At 46.3% G+C, this 10,333-nt stretch overlaps 1 protein-coding gene across 1 annotated transcript in view; it reads left to right on the forward strand.

The window, feature by feature from the left end:
* The window catches only part of DTD1 (D-aminoacyl-tRNA deacylase 1), a 107,734-nt gene extending 98,953 nt beyond the window's left edge, over window positions 1-8,781 (forward strand). Inside the window, exon 6 of the mRNA XM_065892771.1 lies at window positions 8,209-8,781. The gene's annotated coding sequence lies outside the window, so the exon portion shown is untranslated. The remainder of the gene's footprint in view (window positions 1-8,208) is intronic.
* Window positions 8,782-10,333: the final 1,552 nt, after the last annotated feature.

Consider the following 10,333-nt stretch of genomic DNA (forward strand, 5'->3'; position numbering starts at 1 on the left):
TGTGGCTTCCTGAGATCTGCTGCCTCCAGGGCAGAGAGAAGAGTTGAGACGTGCGCGCGTCAGGCAACGACTGCAGCTCCTGGCGCTTCTAGTGTTGCAGATGGGAGCTCCTGCCTCTGCGCTCTCCTCTCAGCAGCTGCGGGAGGCCTCCCCTCACAGCCTGCGGCCTTCACGTCCCCCCCGCAGCGCTGCCTGTTCACTTTCCCGAGAGGGGAGTGCCTCACGGTTCCCTGTAGCTTGGGTCCACCTCCCTGCCTGGAGGTCACAGGCCTCTGGAGTTTGTCCCAGCCACCAGATGGCCCTCGGCTCAAGTTCATTCCCCGTGAACACATCACATGGCGGCGTTCACAGGAGCAGGGAGCAGCGAGGAGACAGTCCCGCCAGAGTACCGGGCAGTGCACCGGTGCCAGGACCGCGGGCCAGGTGGACAGGGACGTGGCCGTGGCTCCAGGGAAGGGACATGGGGCTCTTTTGGGGAGCTTGTCTGAAGGCAGGGGTGGAGGAAGGGCCCGGGCCATACAGGGTCCGGTTTTGGAGAAATGTGGGGTTTGTCCTGGGATCATGGCGAACCTTTTGAAAGCTGTCAAGTGCACAAGTGATACAGTCAGATCCCGAGTTTCGAAAGGTGACCCCAGCAGCCGTGGGGAGCAGGCTGGAGGCGACAGGCCAGTGACAGGCCAGTTGCAGAAACCAAAGGAGCCAGGCCGGGCGTGCAGTCTGGAGCCTTCGGGTTGTGGACTGTGGTTCAAATCAAGTCAGCCTTGGGTTCACCCTGGAGATGCCACATGGCGAGAGGGAACACTTGTGAGATGGCTTGTGCCTTCTGAAGGGGCTGGGGACCAGGAGTCTCCTGCGGAGTGTCCCCAGGATGTCCGCTGCCGGGGCTGGGAAGATTTGCCGAGCCCATGGCGGACCGGCCGGCAGGCGTTAGTAGAGCAGACGGGTGGGGTGGAGATCTTGGAAAGGAGGGGTTGCTGAATCATAGTTATGGGGGGCCATGTGGGATTGTCAGTCCTGTAAGGCCCTGTTGACTTTCCCCAGTCACCATGTTCTGTCCAAGTGTAACTCCAGGGAGGTGAAAACCATGCTCGCGGGTCTGGGCTCACGTGTGTCACACACTCAGGTGAGCAAGAAGCCGGAGTCACAGGGGAGCCTTTCACACTCGGCCTCATTTGTCTACCCACCTTGTTCACAAGCCCCACCTTGTTCTGGATCTTGATGCTGTGGCCTCAAGCCGTTGGTTTTTATTTGTGAACTGAAACAGTTGTTATAAGTTAGGGAGAATCTTCTGAATGTGGAATTTGGTGTATAAATAATGTTAAATATTCATGAACACACAGTAACCTTTTTTTTTTTTTTTGCGGTACGTGGGCCTCCCACCGCTACAGCCTCCCCCGCCGCGGAGCACAGGCTCCGGACGTGCAGGCTCAGCGGCCATGGCCCACGCTGCCCAGCCGCTCTGCGGCATGTGGGATCCCCCCAAACGGGGGCACTGACCCATGTCCCCTGCACCGGCAGGCAGACTCCCAACCACTGCGCCACCAGGGAAGCCCCACACAGTAACCTTTTATGTGGTATTTATGTTACATAAAACTTCCCCTCCAAGATGATGAGGATTTTCTCATCATTGACATGGTCAGTTTTGTTGTCAGAAATACCAGCAGTGCTTCTGATTTACGGTCCCTCCAGAAATCCGAAATCTGGGGGTGAAACGTGCCACATAAAGACAGTGCACAGGGCTGCTCTTTAGGTTAGTTTTCTAATTGTGCTAATTAATAAAGTGGGTCCAGCAGTGATTCAGAACCTCGTCAGGTGCTTATTTGCATCCTACCAATTTCTCTGTGACAGTGAGTAAGTTATGTAATTTCTGCTTCTTTGGTTTTTCTTCTGTGAACTTAGTGAGTGAAGCTCATCCCTTCAGCGACGTGGGGAGATGCAGGCGGGTACGAGCCACCATGCCCAGCAGAGCACCCGGGTTTTAGCCACGCTCCCGGATTTGCAGACCTTAAAGGGGTTAGGCTAAGCGACAGCTGGTATTCCATGGATATATTGGGGGGTTTGCTGCCCGTGGACTTTTGTTGCCCCTTCTTCTGGACTTTGTCATCCCAGTCGACCCCCAAAACCACCACCCAGTATTCAGATGTCTGTAAGAGCTCAGTTACATGGTGACAGACAGAAGGTAACCTTGGCATTGGCCCTGTTCCACTGAAAAACAGCAGCCCCCCCGCCCCCAGTGAGGGGAGCTGCAGTTTTCATTTGCTGCAGGTTTCATTTACTTTTCTTTAAAAACGGAAAGAGCCCTGGGGAGCCTCACAGGCCCGAAGGGGAGCAGCTTTGAGTTTCCAGGCATGAGGGAGAAAAAAAGAGGCCAGAGAAAATGGAATGAGAACCTGCATGATCTTGGGTGTATGTTTCTTTGAAAATGAGCTCAAACCTACTTGGTTTGGAGGACCTCCCCAGGGTGCCGCCATCTCTCTGTCACATTGCAGACATTTCTTATTTTACCAAATGGAGGTGAAACTGCTAAAATTAACTTCTCTTTTGTCCTCTGTCTCATTCCTTCGGGCTCTCCTCTTGCTGGGAGGATTCACGGTTTCCTGTGAGGCTGCAGCTCAGTTTTCCCCCCTTTGTGTCCCACAGCTAAAGGAACGAGGGCTACTTCTCATGAAGAGTGTGGTTTCTGCCTGTGATCACAGGCTGCAGTATCCACTCGTTTGAGTATTGACTTAACTGCCGTCATGAGTGTGTGCACGAGAGGGGCACACTTCGGGCCAGCAACCCGTGTTTCTGTCCTCAGATGTCAGCCCTCGAAACCAAGCAAGGAAAAGGTTTTGGAAGCTGCCGTCTGTTTGCTTTTCCAACTTGACCTTTGTCTGTATAGTGAGATGTGTCCTGGCCAAGTACGTTTCTTCCTGATGAGCTAGAGCAGGTGTGTGTGTGTGTGTGTGTGTGTGTGTGTGTGTGTGTGTGCGCGCGCGCGCTCTGTAAAAGGCTATTCCATCACTTTTCACTGTTTTTTTCCCTGTAGAAGGTGGGATCTTTTATTCCCAGAGCTTCACTTTGCTTCCCTGTGTCAACATTCATACCACTTTCCAAGTCCCTGTGCATTTCATGGTATAAAGATACACTATGCCTCTGAGGTAGTGTTTTTATTTTTTTTAACTTTAAACAACCTTTTCTCAGTGGCTGCCCTAGAGTTTGCAGTATACATTTTTTTTCTTCTTTCATAGGCATAAGCTAATACTAAAATCCCCAAAACACTTATGGTGTTACTTCATGATATTGAAGGAACATACAATAAGATTTTCAAAGAACACATTGACAAAATATTATTTAATCCAAATTCACTGTTATATGGGCCTATGCTGGTTTTTTTTCTTTTTTTTTTTTTTTGCTGTACGCGGGCCTCTCACTGTTGTGGCCTCTCCCGTTGCGGAGCACAGGCTCCGGACGCGCAGGCTCAGCAGCCATGGCTCACGGGCCCAGCCGCTCCACGGCATGTGGGATCTTCCCGGACCGGGGCACGAACCCGTGTCCCCTTCATCGGCAGGCGGACTCTCAACCACTACACCACCAGGGAAGCCCGGGCCTAAGCTTTTTAAAATCCATGATGTTTATATTTACTAAGATCTGGAATATTTGAAAAATAATGTGAGGATAATGGGAAACTTTTACAGAATTCTTGGATGCCCAATAATGCCTGGATAGCATATGCAATTAGTGGAAAACAATAATCTATCTTATGTGACATATCAATCAAAGAGAAATGATACCTTCCATTGTGAGGTTAATGAGTTATTCACAATTATGTCATTTATAGGATATAACAGAGTTTGTGGTATACATTTTTAACAAATCTGAGCCCACCTGCAAACAGCCTGGCCTCCTTACCTGTGCAGGTGCCTCATGGCAGCATCTCCCAGTCCCTCCCTTAGGTTCCTCGTGACCTGTGTCACTCACGCCACTTTCATGTGTTCCACAACCCAATGCATTGTTACTGTTATCATTTCATAAGTAGTTTTTTAGATGAACTAAGAATAAGGAAAAGAACAGATCTTATTTTACCTTAATTTCATCTCTGATGCTGTCCCTTTCGTTATGTCAGTCCAAGTTTCAGAGCTGTATTGTGTTCCTTCTGCCTGAAGAACTTCTTTGAGCATTTCTTGCAGATCAAAGAGAGTCTTTGTTTCTCCTTCACTTTTGAGGGATAGTTTTGCTGGTATCGAATTCTGGTTTGGTGGTTTCTTTGGTTGAACACTTTAAATATTTTATTCCACTCTCCCCTTGCTGGCATAGTTTCTTCTGAGATGTCCTCTGTAATCCGCAGCCATGTGCCCCCTCCTCCTACTCCGCCTTCAGCTTCTTTCAAGATTTTCTCTTTGCTTTTTTGCAGTTTGCATAGGATTTGCCTAGGTGTGGTTGCTGGTTGGTGTTCTCTGCTTCATGGATCTGTGATTCAGTGTCTCCTGTCATTAAGTTTGGGCCATTCTTGGCCATTGTTACTTCTCTGTTCTCTCTGCCTTCTCCTTCTGGTGTGTGTATGTTACCCCTTTTGCAACTGCCCCACAGTTCTTGGATGGTCTGTTCCTTTTTCCGTTCCTTCCTCTCTTTGCAGTTCGGTTTGGGAAGTTTATAGTGACCTGTCTTCAGGCCCACTGATTCCTCCCTTGGCTGATGAGCCTGTCGAAAGCACTCTGCATTTCCTTTTGATTCTTTCTGGAGCTTCCATGTCTCCACTTACATAACCCATCTGTTCTCGCACGTTGTCTACTTTTCCCAGTAGAGCCCTTAACATATTAATCATAGTTATTCTTCCTTGTCTGATAATTCCAGCGTCTGCGTTAAACATCTAAGTCTCATTCTGATGATTGCTTTGGGTTTTCTGAGCTTCTGGAATCTATAAATGTATGTCTTTCAATACATTGGGGGAATTTTAAGCAGTATTTCTTCCGACGTTATTTTTTGCCCTGTTTTCCCTCGTCTTACTGGGAGGAGATTACTGTTCCCAAACCGAAAGTGTTGTTCTGGCCTTTGTTATACAGGGTGTTGTTTGCCGGCTCGCTGGTACGGAGCAGGCATATTATGTCGCTCTACTGGCAGGGAGGTTGGATTTACTTCATGCCCAGGCTTGCTCCTCAGTTGCCTTATTTATGAGAAATAAACTGGCAAGAATCTGGCCATAATAATTGATTCTGTTTATTGCTCAAGTGCAGGGCTAAGCTCGGTGCTAACCTAGAGTGTGCTAATAAAGTAGGCACTACCTGTGTGTGGATATTTAAATGTACATTAACTAAATAAAGTTGAATTTCCTTAGTCACAGTAGCCACATTTCAAGTGCCCAGTAGCCACGTATGGCTGGTGGCTGCTGTGTGGCACCGAGCTGGTACAGGACAGTCAGTCACTGCAGAGAGTTTGCTTGGGCGGCACCAGCCTAGAGGGGTCCAAGTAAAGTTTGAGACTGTCATCTGAACCACTGTAAGTTCGGTAAGACGGACATGGTTAAATATATACAAATATACGTTACAAATTCTACACGGGGTAGAATTTAATCCAAAAAACAAAAACTAACTGCTGTCAGAGTTTGTTCCTTCCACAATCAGGCGACATCAGTTGGTATTTTGGTTTTTTGCTTTTTCCTGCTTGCTTTATTAGTTCACACCAAGCTTTCCTTTTGCAGTTAAAAATGGCATCACTGTCCCCATGTTCTCACCGCCAAGTTAGGACCCGCATGCAGCACTCACGCGCCAGAGGAGTGTCTGCTCTGACAGTTCGGTGGAGGCTTCACTGGGGTTCCTAACTTGCTACAAGGGCTGTGTGAGTCCTTCATTGATAACATCGAATTCCCAGCAACTCATGTTTTTCCATGGAACAGCCTGCCTTTTCTGTGTAAACGAGCTCATATTAGATTCCCAGCTGTGACTGGAAGTAAATAAATAAATAAAACGTGGGTTGGGTTCTTTTGACTGTGGTTTGGAGAGCCAGTCTGTGGTGTGTGCGTATCCTGACTAGCACTCACGTCTTCTGGTTGCTTGAATGGCCTGAAGCCAGAAACAGATCAGCTGGGAGTCAGCATCTTTGAGAGACTCCGTGTTTAAACAAGCTGTTGAGGGATCCCTTGCTCCTGATCCTGGTCTATTCCCTGCTGCCTCCAACAGTTGAATGCAGTGAAAGAGAACCACCCCAGCAGCTTCTTTCATAAGGCCATGAAATGGTGGTGCCAGGCTATTAGACACTTCTTAATGTATTTATAACATTTTCTCTAAGCAGGTGATTCTATGTCTCTCTAATTTTACAAAGTTAGAGACATACTGTCTGCATAAAGGTACCTGCTTTTGTCATAGAAGATACTATCATGGACATCTTCTCGATCGTTCATTCTTTTGTAGTAAACCTTACCATCTCCATCTGCACGGCAAACATTTGAAGCATAAGTTTACTACCGCGGTTCATGAAAACATGTAGAGTATTTAACTGGTGCAAATGTAAAAGAATAATATATTCAAGCAGGATCCCAAAGCTCATTTTAAGTTCAAAAGCAAAGGTTTTAATCTGTGCCAAGAAGATAGAGTTCCCCAAAGGTGGAATGTGGGAACTCATTTCAGGATTGCGGTTACTAGTATTGCAGGTGAGGAAAGAGGTATTAAAAGGCCCCAGATTCTTAAGTTTGGGTTAACATCTTGATTAAAATATAGGAGCAAGTGGGTTGCTTTTCTTGACTTTAAAACGGGAGTATTAAGGTCTCCAGGAATTAGGTTGTGTATTCCCCTTGTGGTTTTTTAGGTATCTCCTAGGAAGTAGTGTTGTACTTTGGCAGCCAGGGTTCAGAGCACGAGGGTAGGCCTGGGGGAAATTTTGATCCCTTGTGTGGGTCCAGATAGACCTGAAGAACATGGACAAGCTGCAGTTCCAACCAGCCTTTCCCGTGTGGGCCTGTGAGCCTCGGTGTCAAGCTGGGCTCAAGAATGGAAGGCTGGTCATTCCATGGAGGCGTCTGCCCATAACGTGACCCTTTCTTGAGAATGTGACCTGTGTTGAGTACATCTGGAAGCATGTTCACAGATGTGGCATCACTGCGTGCAAATGACTGTAATCTTTTGAGTTTACTGGAGTTCATCCAGTTAGAGTTTAGGTCTGAGGGAATAGAAACTGCTGTGTGAAGTTTGGGATTTAGTTAAACTTGGATGACAAACGCCTGCCACACAAATCTTGGCACAGCCAGCTGGATTTTGTTGTGGGTTCAGAATTGCAAAAGGAAATGCAGGACGCTTGGACATTTTATACCGAAGAACCTGCCCTCCTTTGAGCAGTATTAAAGATATTCCAAGAACAAGCATTTAGTTTGTACACTGTCCCTATGCTTTCTTTAGGCTCTCTACCCCTCTGCCTCCCTCATTGTTAAAAGGATGTGGAAATGAGACTTTTGTTTTTTTTTTCAAGGGATTTGTCCATCTTATCCATGTCTAATTTGTGGGCATAAAGTTGTGATATACCCTTTTTATTCTAATGTATGTAAAAATCTGTATTGACGTTGTCTCTTTGATCCCTAATATTCCTAACTTGTTTTTTCTCTTTTTTCTTGGTAAGTCTGACAAGAAGTGTATCAATTTTATTGACCTTTTCATTTATTTTCTCTCTTGTTTTTCTGTTTGAAACTTCATTCCTTCCTGCTCTTGTTATTCCCCTCCTCCTGCTTGTTTTGGGTTTACTTTGCTTTTATTCTTTTAATTCCTTAAGGTGGAAACTCAGATTATTGACTTAAAAGCTTTCTTATTTTCTAATGTACGCACTTAGAGCTATGAATTTTCCTCTAAGCACTGCTATAGGCGAATGTCACAAATTTTGATTGTTGTATTTCAATTTTCATTCACCTTAAAATATTTTCTAATTTGCCATGTGACTTCTTTTTGATGCAAAGTCCATTTAGAAGTGTGTTGTTTAATTCCCAGATATTTGGTTGGTGGCTTTTTGAGCTCTAAGGGTGAAGTTCTAATAAATTGGCATCTCTTTGGTGAGAAGGTATTTGGATTTATACGTGAAAACACAGCAGATTTTTCACAGTAAAGTGAAACACTGTCATTCTCTTGTCGTTATAAGAACTGAAAGGATATCTCCAGCTATTTTGTTATGCTTGGTCATGTATTTTAATGTGAATTGAAGGCAAATTTTGGGACTCTTCTGAGTAATGTGTCTTATCTTTGTTCTTTTCAGTACATTATCACTGGGCAGAACTGGATCCTGAAAAATTCATGAAAGATGCTAGGCACCTACTACTTTAAGGATTTGGAACTGAATCCTAAAAAGGAAGATGGAAATAAGAAACTGGGAACCTGAATAGCCCTGCAAAAACAAAAACAAAACAAAATGAACCCACCAAAGTAGCGTTACTGTTTTCTGTTGCTGCTGTGATTTAGTAGAGGAGGGGGTGCTGCCAGTGTGGGGAAGGCGCCCCATGCACAGGGCAGGCAAAGAATACACCCAAGCGTCCCCCTCAGAATGGCTGTGTTGGTCCCTCTGATGTCTCAGCTTGCTCTCGGAACAGGCTGGCCCAACATCACTTGTCATCGAGTACCCCTTTCACACTGTGGTGTATTTCCGCGTGTCCATGGTGGGTCCCAAACGCACTCCTGCTGTCTGTGTTTTTCCCATCACTGGCTGAGCCAGGGCTCCTGTTAGGGTGTAAAGAGAATAGTCATCAGTGATAATGTATTATGTGAGACCTTTGCATCTTGTAAATTTTATCTGTTTTTTCTAAACAGAAATAAACTCCAAAGCTCAACAGACTACTTTATTCTTAAACAAATCCTGCTAATCCTGCTATGTTTCTTTTTAAGGATTTTGTCTGTAGAGATACAGTGTGTCTGACCCTTCTCTGTATGTATGTACTTCTTTTCAAATAATTCTTATGCAAGAGGCCTTCCCTGAGTGGTGCACACAGGCCCCTGGTTCTGTGGTGAGAGCCTGTCTGTGGTGATGTATAGCTGATGCTCTTTTCCTTGGACACAAGACAGCAGGAACGGGGAGTGTACGTGGGAAGGGAATCCTGTTTCAGAAAGGCCAGATGACTGATACCACGTGCGTGCGGCTCAACATCTGATTTATCTACCTTTGGGACGTGGGGGAGAGGCTTCACCATGTCGGACCACACAGCTGCCCTTTTTCCAGGAGCTGCGTGGTTGTCCGTGTATCCAAGTCCCCACAGTAACATGAAGAAAGAACCACATTCTAGCAAAGAGTTTTCTCAGTTAGTTTTGATCTAGTGGTACAACGATAGTGATCATTTTTAGACTTTATGGGATGTCAATAGTAATATATCTATTGCCATACATAATATAACATATCTATAATATACTAACGCTTATATAGTTATCCTCTCTTGAAGTACTCCTTGTCTAACTATAGAAGAGACGTCCTTATTTGGCATTTTGGTAATGCTGAAACTTTTTTTAAAGCCTACAGCACCGGCTATTCCCAGGCAGTCTCCCATATAAGTACTAACCAGGCCCGACCCTGCTTAACTTCTGAGACCAGACAAGGTGGGGTGTGTTCAGGGTGGCAATGCTGACACTTGATCTGTGACATTGTAATAACGTCTGAGTCCCTCTATTCTGACCCAGTTGTCTGCTTCAGATAAGAACATAGCTAAAAAATATGAGGGGAAAAAAGCTTTAATCACATCTCCAGTGTACATTCAAGTACTTGGAACATAGAGCTGGAAAGGGGTTTGCCAAATTGCCTTATTCTGACCCGATGCAGATGGTCCAGTAGAATCCTCGATGGCGTAAACCTCTCCGTGTGAAATCACGCCGTCCCGGATGCAGAGCCTGGCCAGCTCCCCCAGCTCACAGGCACTCAGGTCCGGGGAGCTCTCCCATTTCCGTGGTCTATGTTGGCTTTTACAGAGTGAATTCAGATTCACGCTAAAGTTACTTGAATCTCCAGTGTTGTAAACTCAGCTGTAGGGTGGTGGACTTGCTGAACAGATTTGTCAGACGTTTTCCTGCCACAGCGTTTGATCGCCAGCGGCTCATGCGCAGTGAGCAGATGCAGCCTGTCGTGGGGTGATGGGCGAGAGGACCGCACAGAGAGAAGAGCCCGCGTGCTCAACGTGTGGACGGTGGTGAAACACGACCCTCGTCGCTCACACCCCGGCTCACGAATCCCACTTCAGGGGGACTCAGACACGTCGGAGTGTGAGTAGCAGCGTGTGGTCAACTTGCTGAAAGGTCCGAAAAAGGTAAAGGGAGACAAGGGGAAAAAACCAGAACTCTGAAGGTCTGAAGGACGTGGAGGAGACGCTGGGTTAGAAACAAAGCTGGGAGCAATGGGTGTAGGT

The sequence above is a fragment of the Phocoena phocoena genome, chromosome 15 (assembly GCF_963924675.1).
Source record: "Phocoena phocoena chromosome 15, mPhoPho1.1, whole genome shotgun sequence".
Lineage (NCBI taxonomy): Eukaryota > Metazoa > Chordata > Mammalia > Artiodactyla > Phocoenidae > Phocoena > Phocoena phocoena.